Source organism: Pipra filicauda, unplaced genomic scaffold (genome assembly GCF_003945595.2).
Source record: "Pipra filicauda isolate LSUMZ 115617 unplaced genomic scaffold, ASM394559v2 scaffold184_size3518187_pilon, whole genome shotgun sequence".
Taxonomy (NCBI): Eukaryota; Metazoa; Chordata; class Aves; order Passeriformes; family Pipridae; genus Pipra; species Pipra filicauda.
This window is the reverse complement of record NW_024104292.1, coordinates 3000084-3017935: the sequence shown is the minus strand read 5'-3', so window position 1 is coordinate 3017935 and position 17852 is coordinate 3000084.

Genomic DNA, 17852 nt, shown 5'->3' with positions numbered 1-17852 from the left:
ATTCAGGAGAGATTCCATCTGGAGATGAGAAGAAAGCTTTTCCCCATGAGGATAGTCAAACAGTGGAACAGATTATCCAAAGAGTCTGCAGAGGTCTTGAAGACCTGACTGAATAAATGTCTGACCATCTTGATCTGAAATCAGTGTTGAAGTGGTTTGAACAGAAGGTTGGATTAGATGACCTTCTGATGTCCATTCCAAACTGAATGACTAGGCCAGATCCCACATCCCTGACTATGCTGTTAGAGTACAGAGTAATCTGACCTTCTTTAAATAGTTAAATGGGCAAAGTATTTCATTTGCTGAACTGTAAACATCCAATTTATTTAACATTTATGTGCATTAAAATTTTAGTGCAAAAAGAGTGAAAAATATGCATTGTTTAGAAATGCAATGTTAGATACTCACCCAAGTACAGCATAACTTCAAAGGTAAGTTGGAAACAATTCATTTATTTAAATATTCATGTCTACATGCAGTACAGATTATGACAGATGGCCACTAAAGATTTGAAGTCAACGAAGAAAAATGGGTAATTTTAGGTACAATCCACTGTTTTCTGAAGTGGATATGCAAAGTGGACCTAATGAATCAAGTCCTTGAATTTATTATTTCTTTCCACTCATCATAAAGTGGATTTAAGGTGATTAGTTCAGCCATGGAAGTTTACAGGCTGCACATCAGAAATGAAGTGTGATGAAACCTAGCCATTGTATCTAACTCATTTCCTCAAGGAAATCACACAGACACTCCCAGGCTATTAAAAAAAAGGCACAGTACTGCAGATTCGAACAAGAGAAACCCCTGTCCTGAGAACAGATGAATCCAGTTATATAAAATACAAACTTTTCTTAAAATTTCTGGTAGAGTAGATCAGTTTACATTTTGCAGGTCAATTTAATATTTTATTTTAAAGAGAAGAAAAAGCTAAATAAAAAATAATGAGAAATATAAATTTAATTCTGCCACTCTTCATTAAATGTATAAGAAATCAGGAGGAAATACCAGGCATCCTCCACCTAGGCTTTGTATCCAGCATGTATGTTGCTTTTCTTAGAGTCAACACCTAGTAGAGTGAGGTTGAATACAATAGAAGGAAGATGACATGTAGAAAATGCAGTCTTACTATTCTACAGTATTCTACTGTTTACAGTATTTGCCAGGAATTTGAGAACTGTAATTCAGAGTATCCTCAGTCTAAGCAGGTTTGAATTTATTGCTTACACTTCCTAGGAAAGTACTCCTTGTGTTCTAGCATTTCTAGGTCTTGCTCTTCACTATACGATTTGCAGCTCAGCTACAAAGTTGCAAGATCCATGATCAGGTCACCTAAACCAGATTTCCACTGAGGAAATGGGTATGCTTAAAAGAAAATGGGTGTCAAAGAATGTGTTTCCACTTTATGATGAGTGGAAAGAAATAATAAATTCAAGGACTTGATTCATTAGGTCCTGACTTTCATATATCCCGTGTGCTTAAATGCATAAATTTCAAGTATACATCACTTACAAAAATGTTTCTCCAACAGCTTAGCACTAAGAGAACTCTTGGGCTCAAAAAGAACTCTTTTTGAAGGATAAGAATTTAATTCCCTGCAGGTCAAACATCTCTTCTCATTTAAATATGTGATATGATGTGATAAGCTCTTAAATAACCTGTCACCAGCCTCACATCTCTTCTGTTGGTTTTTATAGCCACTTTCAAGATTATGTAAAGACTACAAGAGTTTAGACTTTCCTTTGAAGCCCATTTCTGCCTTTCCAATTCAGGGCATTTCTATTCATGCTTTTGTACCTGTAGCCAAGTATCAAGGAAAACTTTAGAGCATCCAGAAAAGAAAAGATTATATATTTATCTATATGAACAGTGTGGGAAAATATGCAATGACATTGTAAGGAGCATTTTGGTTCCTCATCCTCATTTAAGGCAGGATTTAAGATAACATAGTTCAACAGTTTCTTGACATTGTCATGCCTTCATGCCCTAGCTAAAACACAACTTAGTATTAAAAAAAAAAAGTAGATACCCATGACAATCACTCATTTTCAGCCATGTGTTTGTTTTTGGAGGATGTAATTTAGTACTATTTTTGGCTATGAAACACCAGAAAATTATTTCATATTTATTAAGTGGGGTTTAGGTTTGGTGTTTTTTTGGGGAGGGGGGTTGTTTTGTTTTGTTTTGTTTTTCTTTGTAATCCCAGGTAGTTTTCAGTTGGGTTGTAATGGGGCTAAGAAGATGAAGAACAAAGTAAAAGTAGTAAGTTTAAAACAGTAATTAATTTCTTGTCAAGATATACCATACGTGCCTTCTTTAAACATTATTTAATCTATTTCTCTAGTTCATAAATCATTTATTTTGTAAAAATTCAGTTTAATATTATAATTAACTTCTACTGTACTTCAGTCATTAATGACCCCCTGAACTTGGCCAATGTTATCATTTTAATTTGCAGTGAGTACATTTTTTACATCCCTCTCACACCAGATTTTGCTGTGTTGACATTCCTAAACTCCCGTTCTGCCCTCTTGACTCTTCTATCTGCAAAAATGAAAGCACAGCAGCACACACAGTTACATGACCTGAAGCAGATGTAGTGTTCACCCATGAGCAGTATAGTTCAAGAATCAGTGCAATATATTTTGTCTAATCTAATCAAAGAAAGTCATTACTTTGAAGATGCTTTCATTTCATCCCGTCTGAATTGTTCTCATGTCCTTATTCTAGTCACTGTCACTTAAAATTAAGAACAGCTGTGGTAGACTACAGCTAACACTTCTAAAAAACACAGATAAAACCACCTGTTTTGCTGAAAATTGAGATACATTGTTTGTCTTATTGTTAGGACTTCATTTTAGAAGAGCAAACTTCATCTCACTTGGAGCACAATTGGAATGGATTCCATGGGAAGCTTTCACAGAGGATAAAGCAGCTAGTGAGTGCTGGGAGTTTTTAAAAAACACTCTTGGAAACATGAAAACACTTCATCCCCTTTAAAGGAAAAAGAAATAGGTGGAGCAAGAGACCTCCTTTTCTTAACTGTGAGCTGCTAAGCATTGAGACTGCTCAAAACGAAAAGAGAAGCAAGACACAGATGGAAAAGTGGAAGAATACCCATGGAGATCCATGAGGGCATTGCCAGCATGTGCAAAGATGCAATTAGAAAAACAAGAGCTCAGCTCAGATTTAAACTGGTCAAAGTTACCAAAAACTACAAGAAAGGGTTCTTCAGATACATAAAAAACAAGCAGAAACAGGAGAGGTAAATTATTCAGCAACACTTAAAAGCAGAAGTTCTCTGCACTTTCTTCATCTCTGTCTTTCCCAGCACTGTTGGACCTCAGGCCTTAGGAAGAAATGTCCATGTTGATGCAAACATAGACCCACGATCAGTGAAGGAAGAGTCAGTATGTGAATGATTACAGATTTCGTTGCAAGCGTCTCTCCATAACATTTGAGTAGCTAAGAAGATTGGAAGATATCCCAGAAGACTGGGAGAAGGCCTCAGCATAAGAACATGGACCTTCTGGAGCAAGTTCAGAGGATCACGGAGATCTCAATGATGATCAGTGAGACTAAGCATCTCTCATATGAAGATGGTTGGGATTTTTCAGCCTGGAGAAGAAAAGACTTCAGGGTGACCTTAGAGCACCTTCCAGTACATAAAGGAGGCCTACAAGAGAACTTGGAGAGGGACTTTTTCCAAGGGTGTTTAGTGACAGGACGAGGGGTAATGACTTCAAACTGAAAAGGGGCAGGTTTAGATTGGATATTAGCAAAAAATATTCTATACAGTGAGAGTGATGAGGCACTAGCAAAGGTTGCTCAGAGAAGTTGTGGATGCTCCACTCCTGGCAATGTTCAGGACCAGGTTGGATGGGGCCCTGAGAAATTCAGTTTAGTGGAAGGTGCCCCTGCCCATGGCAGAGAGGATGGAACTGGATGATCTTTAAGGTCCCTTCCAACCCAAACCATTCTGATTATATGAATGTCACCTCCATCTACAAGAAGAGCTTAAAAAAGGATCTGGGAAACTATAGGCCCCATCATCTTGCTTCAGTCCCTGGAAAAGTTATGGAACAAATCCTGCTGGGGGCTATCCCAATTCAAATGAAGCACGTGACTGGGAAAAGCCAGAAGGGTTCACCAAGGACGAATCATGCATGACAAATGTCATCACCTTCTACAGCAAAGTAACCTGCTCAGTTGAAGTGGGGTGAGCAGTGGACGTTGTCTACCTGTTTTTCTCCAAGGCTTTTCAGACAGTTTCCCACAGGCTCCTCCTAGAGAAACTGGTACATTACAGTCTTGACAAGTGGTCTATGCAGTGCGTGGGGAACTGGATGACAAGTGGCAAGTATCTCCTTCTCAGACCAGCAACCTATCACAAGTGGGGTCCCCAGGGATTGATATTGGATCAAGCACTGTTTAGTGTCTTCATAAGCGATCTGTATGGTGGGATCAAGTGTACTCTGTGTTTGCTGGTGATACTAAACTGAGTGGAGAAGTGGACACTGAGAAAGGGAGGGCAGAAAGATCTAGATAGGCTGGAAGAGGGGACAAACAAGAACCTTACAAAGATCAGCAAAACAAATGTAAGGTCCTGTGCCTAGAAGAACATAATCCAGAATTTCAGCACAAGCTGGGATCTACCTGGCTGGAGAGAAGCTCTGTGGAAATGGATGTGGGGGTCCTAATGGACAAGAAACTCAATAGAAGTGAACATTTGTGCTGCTGTGAAAAGGAAAACTAACAGGATGCTGGTCAACAGGAGAATTACCAGCATAGATAAAAGAAGTCTTTATCGCACTCTAGTCAGCGCTTGTTAGGCCACACCTGGAACACTGTGTTCAGTTTTTGTCCCCCTTATAAAAAAAGATATGGATCAGCTGGAGAGGGTCCAGAGAAGGGTCACAGAGATGCTCAGAGGACTGGGAAGCTGGCCACATGGGGAAAGGCTGAGAGAACTGGGTTTGTTCAGCCTTGAGAAAAGCAGACTGGGGGAGATCTTATCACCATGTTCCAGTGGCTACAAAGAAGATGGAGACTCCCTTTTTGCAAGGAGTCACATGGAAAAGATTAGGGATAAGAATCCGATTGAACACAATAAGAACATTTTTCACAATGCAAACAACCAGCCATTGGAATAATCTCCAAAAGGAAGTGGCATATTTCCCAACACAGGACACTTCAAATATTCAGCTAGATAAGGTGCTGGGCCATCTTGTCTAGACAGTGCTTTTGCCAGGAAAGGTTGGACCAGATGATCCTTGAGGCCACTTCCAACCTGCTATTCTTCCTTTGATTCCATGATTTATTATCTTCTTACACTCACAGACAGGGTTTATAATATCAAAAAAAAACAAACCAACCAACCCAACAATTTTTCTTAGCCCCTGTATTCTTCTAGTCATCTCTGCAGGATCACTCTCATCCTGAAGCTTGTGGTGAGTCATCCTTTTCTTTCAGTTGTTAAAACTCAGTCACGGAAAGGGTTTCCAAACAAAGCTATTTAGATGACTATTGCTAGCTGCCTTAAAAAGGACATTAATAAAGCAGCTGAAAAAGCTGCAGTGATAAACTATGCAAATTATACCTTACTACTAGAAGAAAAATGCCAGAAAATGAGAGCTAAATCCTTTCCCCCCAGTCTTCACCTACCAAGCATACAAAGAGGGAACAAGATGCTTAATAACAATACCCATTTTATGCAGTGAAATTTTGTTCTGACTCCCACCTAAGTGGTAATTTCTAGAAGGGGGTAAAATTGGAAGGATTATCCAGTTCACAGAACAGTATATTCAACAAATAAAACACCAAAAGATACATTTTCTGGCAGCAGATCACACTGTAAAACTTGCAATATACCACTACTCAATGATTTTTGACCTAAACCATCATTAATCATTCATGAACCTGTGCACTGCTAAAGGGAATAGCACAGTCTATAATCTTCAGGATGCGTGTGGGGAAAAAAAAAATCCCTTTTTTATTGGAATAAATCAAAATACCTTTAACTCATAAGTTGCTTATGCCCTGAAACTCCTTTCAAGTAGGACAGGCAATGAATTTTGGAACAGGGCACCTACTACTAGACTTCAGAGACCCCTTCACATTACTTTAAACTCTGCTATTGACCTGTGTCATGTCAGAAACACAACTTTAACACATCTTGTTTTTCCCATGGGTAAATTAAGAATAATAATGGTGGCTTTTTTCACTGCTGTATTTGTAAGGTTTAGTCAAAGCACTGCTCATACCTGTAGTCTTAGACCCTGTGCACCACAAGTTCTTCATTTTTAAACAGTTATTTTTTGTTCTCAGCCCTATATTTTGTTTTTGACTAATATAAATTTTTCATAATGTCTTAATCTGGAGACCCTAGGAAGTGAAAAGCCTACCATTTCTATTAATGATTTGCTCCAGCGGTTCTAAAGATCCTTACATCATATCTAATGTGTATCTGTTTTCATCTTTTTCCATATGATTACATGTCCATGGTTAGTAGTTATCAGCATTTTTTCTCCCTAATTTTACGCTTATGATCAGAGCTACAGGAGAGCCGAGGCACTCCGTTGTCCATTCAGGTACCCAATCCAACACTCAAATGAGCTTAGATGTCTGAGACTTTTGGCTCCATCTGTACACTCAGCCGGTTTTCTGGCCACAAGCTGTACGTAAACTATTGAATTCTCTTTTCTCCCTACTCAGAGTAGTTTCTCTGTATGTTCTACTGGAGCCATGCCTGGTCAATGCTAACCTAAATTAGGCCTTGCTTGTGAGAGTGATCTTTGGCCCGAGAAAAAGCCATAGCAGGCTTCTGTGTTAACAATTATTCATTTCAGACTACTGCTGGCCAGTTGACACAACCATGCTTACTCCTGCACATCTTTTTACTCTACATGGAGCCCTCATTTCTATGAATAACATTTTAAAGTGTTTACATTAACAGTGGCGGGTGTCCTGAGCTTTTTTATCTCCATCATGTTCAAGTCCCAACAGGGACTAGTAGGGTTTCTCAAGATATGCGTAAAGCCTCAGCAGTTAGTCGTCCTGGCACAGAAACCAGCTGTTTATGTGTCTAAACCTGGAGAGCAGGATTATCTATGTGAGTACTGAATGTGGTTTGTATGCAAACAAAAATTAACTCCATATTATCTTTGCAAAAAAAAAGAGTATGTTTTCTTTCACACATGCACAATACACAATACACAGATTACACATGCAAATGGGGAAATCCTGTTCATATCTCAGGGGTGCAGATGACATGTTTAGGGTATTACTGTGAGGAATGAGTGGATACTGTATACCATTAAGATATGAAAATAACCCTTTTGAAAATTTCTAGAAGATGAAACAGTATTGGCAGGAATACCTTAAATCTGCAAATGTTTTACAGAGATTTGGCTCCCCTGCTTCCTTGAGACATCATCATACACACCAAGTATTCCAATAATAAATAGAAATCTAGTTTATAGTAGCTAGATTGGTAGATAAACCCAGACACCTGTTTGCCAGTTATAAAAGTGTACTGCTGTTGTGATGTTATCCATCTGTAGTATATGCCACATTGCAGTTGTGCTACTTCGAAAAAATTCTGCTTCATGGTTTATAAGGTGTTCCTTCTAGATGCACCTCATGCTTGCCTTGGTTTTTTGTTTGTTTTGTTGTTTTTTTTTCTTTTTCTTCTTCATTCAGGTTCAGGAGCTTTACATTGAATAAATTTTTACATTGAATAAATTACCTCCAGGTTAATTTATATCAAGTGCATAGTAAAGACTAGTTAAGAAAAAATGGTACAGATCCTTCTCAGGCCCTATTCATATGAGTTTATATCTGAATTCCTTTATATAAGTCTTCAGGAGAAACGGAGAGGAGTAGAAAAGAGTATGTGTGTACTGCTTTCATCTGCAACAGAGTTCGTTGTCGTCATAGTAGCTTGTACTGTGCTGTGTTTTGGATTTGTGATTAAAATAGTTAAGGGTTAAATGGGTGAAGGCAATTGAGACAAGAGTAAGTTAATGGTAACACTGGAAGGTCCAGGATCATGTCTATGGCAGGGAGAAATTGCCTTGATTCCTGTGTTTTTATCTCTAGGACCAGGCTAGTGGGTGAATGGCATCCGGCAGTGATTCTCTGCTCAGAGACACCAGCAGTCAGAGCAACAGAGGCAGGACATCCACTCCAGGAGTTTCGTTCATCTGGTGGTGTGGGTGACTAGATGGGCCACGGATTGGAGAAAGATTCTGAAGAGTTCCTATGTCTCACTGGAGCCTCAGGTGGTGAGGGATGCTAGGAAAGGTATGAAGAAACATGAGGAAACAGGACAAGGTGCAAAGCAAAGGCTGATATTGTAAAAGGTAAATATTACAGAAACTAGCATAGATGTGATTGGCTTATTTGCACTGCATTTAAATCTCTTGCTACCCATAAATACACCTCTTTTGGGGAGCTGTTTTGCTAAATCAGACAACTGGATTTTAAAGCAAGTAGTTGAGATAGGTTTGAGTCCTTTCCTTTCTCTGTCTGCCATTCACATTCTTGAGACACATACTTCTGAGGAATGAATTGTGTAAGCTTAAAAAAGGTGGTGTTCTTAAAAGAATGATATGTTCAATGGAAATGCACTGATCAAGGTCCCACACAGAAGCAATAAAAGAAGCCAAATAATTTTCTGCTTAACCATTTTCCTGTTCTACTGCATACACCTATGCAAAAATAAAATGGTCATGGATTTTACTATAGTCCCTCCAGGGAGAAAAATCTCTGAGAGTGACAAGCAAGTGAAAACGTTTGCACTTAGTATTAATCTTGCACTGTTTATTGGGGAAAAAAAAAAGAGAAAAGCAAAATCAGAGTTGGTTTTTCTTTTCAGAGAAAGGTTTCAATGTTTGCCACTTCTGGCATCCCTTTACCTTATTCTCCCCTTAATTATATTCTTTTGAGTATGACAATTTTCATGTATTGTTTTGAGGGATTAAGCTGTAAATCTTAAGCTCACCTAGTCATTATGTGAAATATCAAGGTAGAGTCAAAATCACCCTACCTTAAGTGTCAAAAATCAAAGATTAAGTACTGAGTGGCCATAACAAATAAATCATGATGAACTCACACATTTTCTAGGTATATACATTTATTACGTATCCAATTCTATTCACAAATTATTTATGGCAAAATCTGCTTGTGGTATTTCAACAGGTAGAAAATGTGACCAAATAGGTCCACTAAATTATTTTGACAGTAATTCACTTAGACTAGCTAGTTAATGGTGTAGTATTTAATATGAGATAAGAAATGTATAGCTATATATGGTAGATGCTTTTGTACACTTCCCTATTCCAAGCAGTGTTGCCATAATGAAACAGGACAGAAAAAGATTGATTTTCACAATCAATTATATCCACAATAGAATAAAACTTTAATGCAATAAAGTTATAAGACAAATTCAAATTTTGGTGATCTAAAGAGCACTGTCAGTGTACTAACACTCGATATTGCAGTGCTGGAAACTTATCTATACTCCTGTACTCCAGGAACGAACATTGACAAGTGCCAGCATTTTCTGCCTGATAAATGGAGAACTGAAACAGGAATTCACAGTAGTTACTGTAATAAGTTATGGGTAGGTAGTCATTAGGAGCTATTGAAGAAAGCAGTATGAGGTAAACTAAAATTGGTTCCAAGTAGTCCTAGGTTGAACACCTATAAGAATGTGGGTCAGAATGTGAAATCCTACCAGCAGGCTCACACATTAAAAGGTACAGCTAAAGAAAGAGCCTGAGGAGGTTTCTTTGCCTAAAAGCAGCAAGATTTAGGCATTGCACCCTCCATTACCCCACCCCTCCCATGGCTGCATTTTCTGATCTTCTCCCAAAGAGTCTCAAAGTTCAGTGACATGGTTCTAGAGATAATTCTTCTGTCTTCTAACAAGGCATCTTCTGCATTGTATTTAAGACTGTTTTCTACTAGATTTCAAACTTTAAAAATTGAACGCAGCAGTATTCAGATCTCATATTCATGCTGTGTTTCTTAATGAGGTGAATATTGACACTGAAAAACTTTATGAGCATGAATTTGCAGAAACTGGCTTTAAAATTTGCAGTTACCTATCATTGCCATGATAATTATGTTAAGTCTTCATAAGAGGTAATGGTCTGTAATGAAGACCAATTATTTGATAAAACAAAAGAGAATTTAAATTTCATGGTTAACTTCTCAAACCTATGAAGACTTCTGACTAAACTTGGAGAGGCAGAAGTGGAAAGATGTGTTATTTAGGTTTTGTCATGTGGACTGGAGTAAGGACAGAAGCGGTCAGGTCAGAGGAAGTAACACTGAGGACAGTGATCTAATTTGTCTTTTTCATCTTTCATAGGCTATTTCTTGGGTCAACGCCAAATGCACTATCACAGTATTCTACTCTGCTCTTGTGAGACCCCACCCATAGTACATGTCCAGCTCTGGAGCCCCCAACATAAGAAGGACATGGACCCACTGAAGTGATTTCAGAGGAGGGACATGGAGATGCTCAACAGGCTAGAGCACCTCTCCTGTGAAAACAGGCTGAGGTGGTTGGGGTTGTTTAACCTGGAGAAGAGAAAGCTCTGGCGTGACCTTAGAGCACCTTCCAGTACCTAAAGAGGGCCTGGAAGAAAACTGGAGAGGAACATTTTAAAAGGGCGTGGAATGATAGAAAAAGGGGTAATGGCTTTAAACTGAAAGAGGGGAGATTTACATTAGATTTTAGGAAGAAATTCTTTACTGCAAGGGTGGTGAGGCACTGTAACAGGTTGCCCAGAGAAGCTGTAATTCCCCATTCATGAAAGCGTTCAAGGCCAAGTTGCACAGGGCTCTGAGCAATGTGCTTTGGTGGTAGATGCCTTTGTCCATGGCAGGGAGGTTGGAACTAAGCACTCTTTAAGGTCCCTTCCAACACAAACTGTTATTCTATGGTTCTATGCTTCTATGATTCAGAACCCAGCCTTACCAACAAACAAATTAAATAGTATAGTCCCTCAAGGCAGGCATTACATTTCTCTCTTGTTTGGGCATAGGGTATAGAAGGGTTCCCTTGGTGCTCCCCTCTGGCTTACCAGAGGCTGACAACCCTGAGGTCTTACAAAGTCTGGGGTTATAAGTCATCTGTGTGTGCAGAACTGTATGGCAAGTTGAATACAAGCAAATGGTAACTAAGAGTGAGTGGAAGATGCCATTGTAACAAAAACACACAGTGCTGAGCTGTATCTAAATGACTGTACAGTGAGTAGCAAAAGAGGTGAGGTAATGGATTGTCTGCTGTCATCCCAGTTTTCTAATTCTGCTTTTCCCTCACCTCTTTCCCTGCCCTAGTCTGCTACTCAGGATCAGCTCCTACTAGGAAATTCCAATGTGGAAAGAAAGGCTGGAAAATAGAGGATTGGCACTGCTCTTACACCACAGATAGGGTCAGACAGTGTGTATGGAAGAGGAAAGGAGGAATATGCTCACAGCTCTGAGCATCTGTATCAACTTTTTTCTCCTTCCTCCCTGCTCCTACCTCCCTTGGACTCCCCTTGTTCATTCCTACCACCCACTCTCTAACTCAAAGCTGTGACCGATGTTCAATCTCACAGTTAGTTCTCAGCATGAGATTAGCATTTTCTGGCTGAGAATCAAGTAAGTACATTTTTGCTAAGGATGTAAAATGAAATAACAATTCTACTCCATTGGATGTCAGCATCTCAGCTAATTGTAATTACTGCTTTCATTACCCGCAAAATGTTCTCCTTTCCAGATAAAAATACCTAGTTTTGTCTGAAGCTGTTCTTTATATGGATCTTTGACAGCATTTAAGAAAAATTCCACTGACTGAAAAAAAAAAAGAACTTTTGAGTCTTTTACAAAAGTTCTCCAGTAGCTTATTTATTCCTTAAGTAGTTGTCCTCCAGCATGTTTTCACACTCCTGTGTGTTCCGGGAAAAAAAATTCACTTCTCTATTTTATGCTGTTGTAATTACTAGATGTGCTAAGAGGTAGAACAGTGAAAATTCTCTGTCTAATCTACTATTCAAATATGAATAATGTCAAGCTGAGGAATGTTCACTTTACTAATCTTGCCAGCGAAATCACTTTCCCAGTGCTGCCATCTTTTTATACTTCTGAACGCAGTTTACATAAAACAAATACAATACTCTAATTTCTCTTCCAATGTGAATAAACACACTCAGTGTGTTCCAGCTGATATTCCTACCTTGGTTATAAAACAATTGTCATCTTTTCTTTGAGAAGTGTCCCATTAATTAAAAATGAGCATCACTCTGCTGCATCCTGTAGACACATCTATATTGCCTAAGCCTGTTCTCTGCACCACTAGTGCAATTTTAACATACCACAAAATCCACAGAGTATCCTTCTTGCAACTCATCAGCATGATGTTGTCAAAAAAAGTGTTAGGGTTTTAGAGAAAGACAAGGTAATAAAACTAGTGTATAGTGATAAAAAAGGACAACATTTCAAAGCAAGCCACAAAAGACAAAGTCAAAGCAGCAGCTGCACCTCACTGGTGATGAGCCCAAGAAAAGTAAAGCACATCTGCTAGTTACTGTTCCCTTTTTGGCAGGCTTAATGTAAAGCCCTCAGTTGGTAATTTTTAAATACAGCTAAAGCTGTCAGCTTCGAAGATAATTAAATTACTGACAATATTTTTCACTGCTGTGTTGTTTTAAAAATCCAGCGTGGTGGTGTTTGGGGGTTTTTCCTTTTCTATCTCTGAAAGAACAGGAAAAACATACTACCTGTTTGTTAAATCATTACTCATGCAATCAATGGGCTGAGCATTAAGAGACTGCTTAAGGTATCCTCTACTACCCAGCAAGAAGGATTAAAAATGATGGAAGATTGGACTCAAACAAGACTGCAACACTCTTGCCTCTGCATAGAACAGTGGCATGAATAGTTGGAATAAAGGTGTACTGTTCACATTCTTAGCTGTAGTAATTACTTTTTAACTGGAGAAACCACACTTCATAGTGAATTTAGTTAGGTTTCCATATGAAAATGAGAGTCACCCTGAGCTGCCCAGAAGTAGCTCTCCTCCTGCATTCATAATGTTGGAGAGTATGAGATTGTCACCTCTCCAAGGCATTATATGAGAAAACAGCTACTCAGGGCTCTGTGAGAGCAGTGGACAGATATCCTGAGAATCACAGGTGTTGATCAACGCTATCTGCTCCTTGTTTAACAAGAAGAGTGAATCTTTCCCTGATGAGTTTTCTTAGGCAGGTGAGTAACTGGCCCACCTCACCCCCTTCGGTGATTCGCTGAGTGCTCAGAGTACACTGTGGAAAGTAGTACTTCCCAGGCACTCACTGGGAAGTCACATAAGGATATACTTATGCCATCTATTATAGTGGCTACCTAGACATTTTAACGATGGTGGTTCTTAAAGCCAAAGAATTATGGGCAATTTAGATTACCTACTATTTAATGTTGTCTGACATTTAAAGTCGTTGAAGAGGAGTCATGACATCTAACTTATCAAACGTGGCTATGTGTATAAATTGAACCATGCCTGGGAATGTTCCTGAGCTCCAGCACACTATCATCTACACTGACAATCAGAAGTGTACTTGGCATGGTTTCAGCCTATATCCACTAGCACTTTCTTTCCAGACTACTCCCAGGCAGTGTTCAGGGTCTAGAATGGGGCAGACAAAGTTCCCACTATACAGCATGATTGTGAAAATCCTGGTTTGGAGTTTAGGAGCACAAAAAACACTGACGGGGCCAGATTATGCTGGTTGATCTCAGGACCAAGAGCAGGCCAACCACTACTTACTACCCTAGATATGCCTCATCATCAACAGACTGCCCAATTTAAACATAGTTTTTTCCACCAAGTGTAAAGGACACTCAGGTTGATCTGCCTAAAAGGCAGCCAGAACCTCTCACCACAGTTACAGCACCAAATTTATAGCAGGCAGCCTAAACACAACTGACTCTTAGTGTTATCCAGATGCACAGACCACCATGCCCCCTGGCATAGAGATGTTGAAATACAAGGTAGGTTGGTATTTTTAATGCTACAACTAGGCCTTTACAATTGTGAAAAACACACGTTTAAGTCACCTGGCCATTAAAATCAGCTGAATACCTCCCTCAGATATTTTCTGAATAATTGATTTTGCAAGTTGCAAGGGAAACAAAGCAAATAAACACTAAACTCCAAGACAAACAAACAAGCAAGTTCATTTGTATGATATTTAAGACTGGTCAGAAAAGTTATTTATGAAAAGCATTTTTAGTTATATATATATTATGTAGTTATGTAAATATGTGTTTTATATATATATATAACTTATGTGGATATGTATGCCTCTAAAAACATCTATGCCTTTGCATTTGTAAAGAAGCATAATCAGAAATAAAAATGGCTTTTCAGGTTATACTAATTTTGTAACTATTTTTAACTGGAATATTGGATCACAGATTTTATTTGCATTATCAGTGGCAGTAACCCATCTTGGATTATTTATTGTGCATAAAACCTAAATAAAATCACAGGATCCAGACTAAACAGATGCAGGCACAGATGCATGCATGCCCTCTCCTCTCTTCTAGTATGGCCAGTCTTCGCGAGCGAAGATTTGGGAAAGGTCATTAACCCTTCGAGCCTGCGCAGTGGATTTTTTAGGTGAGACACAGTGTGCGCTGAACTGAGCCCACCCTTTAATCCTAAGGTTCATCTGCCGGGGCTGAGCAAGCTCGGACAGTGGCAGCGAGGTCCTCAGGATGTAGGTTTGTTTAGTGACCTTCTCTTAGATGGATGGCCTTGTAGGGCTGACGAGCTCCATCTGCCCGGAGGACTTCCCTGGCCGGGAATCGAACCTGGGCCACGGTGGTGAGAGCGCCGCATCCTAACCACTAGACCACCAGGGAACCCCCATGTGAGGAACTAACAAGAAGGAAAGAACCCATGCATCTCTCATGGTCTCTCTTCTACACTGAGAGGTCTCTCCTGTCTTCTACACTGCTTATAAATAGAATCAGAACTGTTTGGGTCGGAAGGGAGCTTTAGGTACCATCTAGTCCAACTCCCAGCCACAAGCAAGGACATCTTCATCTAGACCAGGTTGCTCAGAGCCTCATCCAGCTTGATCTTGAATGTTTGCAGGGATGGAGCATCTACCAGCTCTCAGTGTTTTACCACCCACACTGTGTGACCACAACCACTGTATGAAGAGGATCAGCCCAGATCTGTTTCCAACTGGCTCTTTGTTCCTAATTGCTTTCTTTGTATGTCAGGCTCTACATATTCACTCCTTTGGGATGGTTTAGGTCCGTATAAATTCTTAAGAGTCTCTTAACTCCGGCATTATGCAACGCATTTCAATCCAAAACGACTTTAAAAAGTTACCAATGACCACTGTCTCAAGTTGCCATGAACACATTACAGTTAAAATTCAAGTATTCAGATTTAATCACTGATTCCTTGGGAGGATGAGTCTTTTAATGACTATTGGTGCTATAACTTGTATGTCACCGTAGGAAAGTTGAGTCAATTTTCAATAAAATATTTTTTCCAGTAATGCAATTTTGTAATTTAATAAAATGCTTCATGAATTCATACAAAAAGGTGGGATAGCTTTGAAAAAGAAAAATTACCAAAAAAGCACTGGAAAAAGCCAAGGTAATCTATTCCTACAATTCCCATATGAAACATGTTGATTTGAAGGAAGTTCTTTTAAATTTATAAAATTCCATTGTAGTGTTAAACAAAAAGAAGAGTAAAGTTTATTTTTTCCTAAATGCTGTTGGATTTTGTTCATTGCATTTTCTTTTAGTTGTTGTTGCTGTTGTTGTTGTTGTTTTGATTTGATTTGTTTTACAGAGGAGGATTCCTAGAGGGAAAAGCAGTTTGGACAAGAAGAAAAAAGATACTTATAACCAGCTTTGAATTCTAAAACTGCACAATTTATTAATTCTGTCAATAAAGCAAAATATTACTTGCACAGCAGTGGTCCCAGTCCTACAATTTTTTCTGCAAAAATGAATTGCTTTTGTTCTGGTTATGGAAGGATAATTTTCAGGGAATTCCTACTTTCTTATATTTTTGTTTCTATTACTTCCTTAACATTTGGTAATTAGCAACTTGACAATTTTTAAACAATACAAACTAAAAAATAGAAATTCACACCATAGTTTGAAGACATCTCTTTCTTCTAGTTTTTAATTATTGTTATGCAATATATACTATTTTCTTTTGGAAAAAAATCATTTTATTGTTTCAAAACTAAATTATTTATGTTGATTCTGAGGTTTTCTCAATGACTGAACTGTCTAATGAAACTGGAGGTGGATATTTTGTGTAAATTAAAGTGCAGGGTAGACTTATAGAGACATTGTATCTGCATATAAACAGGGAAAATGTTTGGGACCTTTTCTCTCTTTAGTGAAAAAGCTTTATGTTGCTCACAAAGTTCCGCATTTTAGACTTAGTAAGAAAAAGTAAGTAAAACTTGTCAGCTTCAGTGGAATTTGGGTCACACCTGAAATTGCTTTCATATGGATAAGTGGTTGTATTTCCTGAAAGAGACCTGGAAATATTAAACAGTAATGATTCAATGTTAAGAAAACGTCAGTTTTGTTGGAACTTCTTCCAACTTCAAAAAGTAAGTAATGCATTCTCCATCGACTGTGATTTAAGTTAGATTTTGAGAGTGAAATAAGTGGTAGTAACATGAACTATTCACAGAATAAGTACTCAAGTGAGTGTGAATGCGATAGTATTGTAGCCCGTGATTTGGAAATTTATTATCTTATATCACCAATACAACAATTTAGGCTCTGGTGCCTAGCATTAAAAAGAAGCAATTTACTGTCAGGCTTCTGGTTGCCTGTGGGGAATACAGTATGGAAGGAAAGTGCATGAGATTAACCTCGTGTTCAAGAGTGAGGGACAGCAAACTAGAACCAAGACAGCGTGACCTGGTGAGCAGGAAGTCTCACAGGGAGCAGAGCATTCTCATGTTTGGCTCCTTGGTTAAATGATACCTAGGAGAGCATCAATGGTGAGAACATACAGCAAGAAACCAGGTAGTTAATGTGGCGACTTGTGCCAAAGGGGTCCGGAATCACTGCGGAGACTAAGTCTGCCAGGCTCAGTACAACAGTGGTGACAACATGTGGCAAGACATTGTGCCCTGCCTGATGCGAGCACCTCTGATGCACCAGCACCTTCAGGCCAGACTGAACTATGGTGGCAGGACAACTCTATGCATTTTATGATCTATAGATTATGCCCAGTGCTCACTCCTTTGATAGAAACTGAGGGTGACTGTGACCAACTGTGGAGTTGCTGAGCAGGGAGGAGACCAGACAAGGAAGCAAAGATGAAGAGGCATGGTAACTTTACAGAATCTTTGTGAAAACTCTACAAAGGCACGAATGCAAGTCCAACATTGCAGCAGCAAAATAATCAAGGAAAATGCTTATGATACTTATTTCTGAGTGGATTGAGTAAGGTAGTGGCAAAGGACAGAAAACATCAAGAGGCATTTTGCATTTTGCTTCTGTTTTCCCTCATCTCCCAGACCTTTATGACTACTAGCAAAGTTCAGGGGACAAAGACACTACTCATTATAGAGGACGATTGAGTTAGGGATTAGTTACTTAAACTGAACATAAGAACAAGTCTGTAGGACCAGACAGGATGCATCTAAGGGTGATGAGATCAACATCATTACAGGATTACCCCTTCTTACCTCTCAAAGATTGTGTAGATCAGAGAAAATCCCTGCTGAACAGAAGAATATTCATTCTGGGAGCTTCAACAAGCTGGTTGTACTCCTTATGACATAGCATTTCCATTAACA